We start from the raw sequence: 5,067 nt of genomic DNA on the forward strand, positions 1-5,067 counted from the left end.
ATAATATAAGAAAACATCACAAATTCAGGGAATCACCAACACCTGAAGTCCAATCTGGGAATTCCTAGGGTACAGCTTTCAGGGTCCCCATTGGGAAAGTCCCAGGCAGAGCAACCTCTCCATGGGTGAAAATCCAAAGATGGCTTTCCTAATTAGGATTTAAATAGGGCCTCTAACAAAGAAGGCCCCATGCCAAAACTGTCCGTGATTCTAGTAGATATTTTACCTCTGTCCAGCAACTGGCCAAGTTCCTGGAGCAAGCAAAACATCTTACAATATTAATTAACTTGATATGTTCCAATGAACTGACCAGGTTCCCAGAGCACATCTTTTCCTGAGAATTGGCTAAATTATCAACTTAACATACATAATCACACTCCGACTTGTAGCCCAAAGTTTAGAGTCATACAGGCGACATAGAAGATCTTTCTTTATAAGATTTATCAATCCATTGGGTTATGAAGTTTGTAAATTTTCGTGACTATTATGATATAACAACAGCACCACAAAGAATTTCTATAGCCAATTAAAGATTGCAAAGAATTTTACATACCTCATCTCATTAGGTCCAAATAGTTTTCCAGAATGAGACAATTCACATCTCTGCCAACAATGCACTATTGTCCTCCCACTACCAAATACTGCCATCATGAATTATCACATTCCATAAAATTTCTTTTAATTGATTTTATTTTTTTTAAACTAATTACCTGCAACATGCCAGGAAATTTGTTAGGCCCTGTGTACATAAATACAAACTAAAAACAGTCATTTACTCATATAGTTTACATTCTACTTGAAAAAAAAATACATGCACACTGACACACATCTATCTGTGTATATGTATGAAGTATGTGTGTGTATATATGTACGTGTATGTGTGTGTATTTAGAGCACTAATAACCAGGTTTCCCATGGAAGCTCTCCTGTAAGAGGCTGTGTTTTAGAAATGTACTTGGTACATCACTCTGCTTAAATCACTTTACCTCTCTATACCTCAGTTTTGTGATTTGTAAAAAGGCGATAATAATAATACCTGTCTCTGGGTGTTGTTAAGATCCTGAAATGATATAATATATGAAAAGGATTTGAAAATTTTATAGTCCTATGTGAATGTTATATATTATTTTAATGATTTCTTAAGTGTGATACCAAGAATAGGAAATAAGGCTGTTTCAGCTCTCTATAAACTTGGATCTGTGAACTTCCTTTAAATATTATTTACATAATTATATTTAAATATAGTTATAAATTTGATATATATGAAACATGATTCAGTGAAAGGTTTTATCTCAGACACTTGAAAAGAATTTCCATATGTTTTACCAGATGACCAAAGGGGTCCATCATATGCCTGCCTCTCACTCTGTCTCTTTCTATCTTTCTGTGCTTCTGCCTCTGTTTGTCTCTCTCTGTCTGTCTCTGTCTCTCTCTTTCTCCACCTTTCTATCTCTCTCAACTTCTCACCAATTAATTTGAATGACATTTATTTTTGGTGCCCTATTAACATAAATGGATTTAATTCACCCTTACCTTACTTCATTCCCCATCTAATCTAAAATCTAATTCATTGTTAGATTATGAGACAAAATTATTTTGAATGAATGAATCTTTTCCTCATTCTTTCTGTGGCTTTCATTCAGAACAAAAAATTCATATGATATTCCCATTCCAAATAACTATGCTCTCTTCCTAATCTCTCAGAGAAGCTAAGAAATGAGGAAAGATTAACAACAGAAACAAAAATAAAAACAAAATTCATCTCTTGTTTTGAGTCTTAGAAGGTGGTAGTATTTCCCAGTGACACCCTATAATATCCTCTGATCTCAGTGATGTTCTCCTATTTCTGTTTCATCTTATTTCATTATCTCATCCCTCAAAACATTAATTCCTCTGTAATTTTTTACTTTTTTTTACATTTTTTTAACCAGAGTTGATTTTTTTTCAGAATCGCTGAATGCATTTGATTTTCTAATGTGTTTTGTTGTTGTAGTTTATGTGTTTAAATAATAACCTTATATTGCAGTAGGAGAGCTGGTTCAGAGTCCGTAAGAATACCGAGGCCAGAGTCCTTCCAAGCAGGGCTTTATTGTCATAAAAGCAAACAGAACCAAGCAGCTCAGGATACTGGTTGTTTCTGTGAAAAGAGAATGCGGACTTGCTTTTATCAGAGCTGAAGGGGGAGTGACTTAGGGCAGTTGGCTACAGCACAATCTTTGTGCTATACAAGCAAAAAAAAAAAAAAAAGACTTGCACCTTGGCTGTACTGGGTCTTCTGGGGGGCTGTCTTGAAATAGCCAGACTTTCACTCTGGAGGGTCCCTTCATTACCATATTCATAAGATGTGAATAGAAACTTCAACATCGCATAAATTACTTTTGGGCATTGAGGAGTCTTATTGCACTTGTGCGGTTTGGGAAAGCCCCCTGACCACAAGGTGGCTGGTGATAGGTCCCTAGACCACAAGGTTGCTACACAGGGGTCAGGTTGCCTATTCAGCATATGGGGGAAGTAGCATATGGGGGAAAGGGCTAAGAATATAGGAAAAGGGTTGCTTAATCAACAAACAGGGAAAAGGATGGGGCCTCACTGCTATGGAGAAAATTAGGACTTTGCTGCTTACTCCAATATCATATCTTGCTCACATATGGAGTCCTTCAAAAAAATGATTAAAATACTTCACTTTTTTTTGAAATCATGTTGGTTTTTTTGTTTTTTTTGTTTGTTTTTTTTTTGTTAATAGTTAAATTCTACATTACAAGATGTTATATGTATGTCCAAACCCACCTTAAAAAAACTTTTGTAGAGTAATATATTGTAAAGATTTAATTTCTTATAAATGAATAGTAACCTTTTTTTTTCTTGGCTGAATGAATTCCCTTGATTTGAGAAGTTTATTCTCTTTCTATCACTGTAAAATTTGTTTTTATTTTTTTTAAATTACATCTGTTAAGTGTGAAGCAAATGCTTCTTGGTAACTTAAAATTAGGATTTCTTTCTATCGTTGTTCTATGCATTAACGTGGTGTAGCTTTGCCTTTTGCTGCCTATACTGCTAAACATATCTTCATTGTAAATTATGAAAAAACAGTGTTAATATATTTTTCTCAGCAAGACATATAATCCTTATATTATCTTTTTTGACTTTGTTTTGAGGCTGTGCAGAAAAAGTCAAGATGAGACATCTAATTTATCTTTTAAAAGATTCCTTAAATTATTTATTTTTCAACATTAATCACTGTTTTGCTCCACAGTTTCTTCACAGCATTCTTCATTTCTGTATTTCTAAATGTGTACATCAATGGATTTAATGAGGGCATTAGAAAGCTATAAAATTTTGCCACCATTTTATCAAAAGAGAAAGTCATGTGAGGCCTTGTGTATTCAAATATACATGGTACGAAAAATAAGACAACAACTGTGATGTGGGAGTCACAAATAGAAAGGGCTTTGTGACGTGCTGCTGTGCTATGTGTCCTTCAGAGTGCAGGATAATGCCATAAGAGACAAGCAAGGGTGAAAAGTTGATCATACAGATTAAGCCAGTATTGGCCATCACCATCAAACCAAGCATATGGGTGTCAGTACAGGCAAGTTCCAGCAAAAGGTACAAATCACACATAAAGTGGTCAATTACATTGGGGCCTCAAAAGGGTAAGGGAAGCATGAAGAAAATCTGAATCATGGAATGCAATAAGCCCCCAGCCCAGGCTACTCCCACCAGCAACAAACACAGGGACTGACTCATGATTGTCACATAGTGCAGAAGCTTGCAGATAGCCACATACCTGTCAAAAGCCATGGATGTGAGGACAATCACCTCAACACCAGCCAAGAAATGTTCTGCAAAAATCTGACCCATACAGTTTTGGAAGGATGTGGTTTTGCTTTCATAGAGAGAGTCTCTGATAATTTTAGGAACAATGACAGAGGAGAAGCAGGCATCCAGGAAAGACAGAAAGGGTAGGAAGAAGTACATAGTGGAACTGAAAAGAGAAATGGTGCAGGTGATGGTCACAGCAATAAACAAATTCCCCCCAACAGTTGCAAGGTAGAAAAGTAAGAGTATAACAAATGTCATTTTCTGAATATTTGGATTCTGTGAAAGTCTCAGGAGAATGAACTCAGTCACATGACTTTGATTTTCCATTTTTAAACGGACTAAGTGCCCTATTAATCACTGAGTATCTGCAGAAAAGAGAAAGAAGAATCTTTTATTATCAATATTAAAGAACATGATCAAAAGCTTATTAAAATATGTCAACATTAATGACATTTACATACAATGTGGCATTACTGATTATGAGATGTCCTTCAATACATCTTCAATTCATATGAACAACAGGAACGCTTTATGATTTAGATTTCCCTCTCCATTACTCTCACCAGTTTCCCAATACCCCTCTTAAACTAACATTTGCAGAAATAAATGTGATATTCCAACAAAGTTCTCAACAATGTACAGTTGGTATAGCAATTCATTGTCCAATATGTCTTGTAATGTAGCTTAACATCCTATGATTCTTCTTCAATATGTTATAGTTTTTTCTCACATTTACCTTGTATTTATTACATACCATCAGTGTCTTTTCCCCCCATTATCACTGCTCTTTTTTTCTTTTCTCCCTTATTTTTCACTTACAAGGTGATTTTTTAAAAATCCAGGTAAGGTTTTACATTTGTCCTTATTCAATGTGGATGAATGTTCCAGACTCCAAGAATTTCTCCCTCCTGAATGCTAGCTAGTATCTAATAGTTTAGAAGTCCTTGTCAGACTTTTGTCACTGGAATATTTAATAAATGTGCCATTTATGCCTTCTTTCAAGAAATATATATTTGTATGTATATAAATATACATTTATATGTACATAGATGTACTTATACAAATATACATGCATGTGTGCATACATACATATGCATATATACATATACTTGCATACATACAAATTCATGAAAAAATTCTGGAATATTCTATTAGAAACTTAGTTTGAAGATGGTATTATACCATTAATATCTTCCCTTCTCTCTCTCTCTCTCTCTCTCTCTCTCTCTCTCTCTCTCTCTCTCT

At 34.8% G+C, this 5,067-nt stretch overlaps 1 pseudogene; it reads right to left on the reverse strand.

Moving 5' to 3' along the window:
* Nucleotides 1-3,217: 3,217 nt before the first annotated feature.
* Nucleotides 3,218-4,149, reverse strand: LOC114051790 (annotated as a pseudogene).
* Between the last annotated feature and the right edge of the window lie 918 nt (nt 4,150-5,067).

This window comes from Vombatus ursinus, unplaced genomic scaffold, assembly GCF_900497805.2.
Source record: "Vombatus ursinus unplaced genomic scaffold, bare-nosed wombat genome assembly UNPS02014806.1, whole genome shotgun sequence".
NCBI classification, from domain to species: domain Eukaryota; kingdom Metazoa; phylum Chordata; class Mammalia; order Diprotodontia; family Vombatidae; genus Vombatus; species Vombatus ursinus.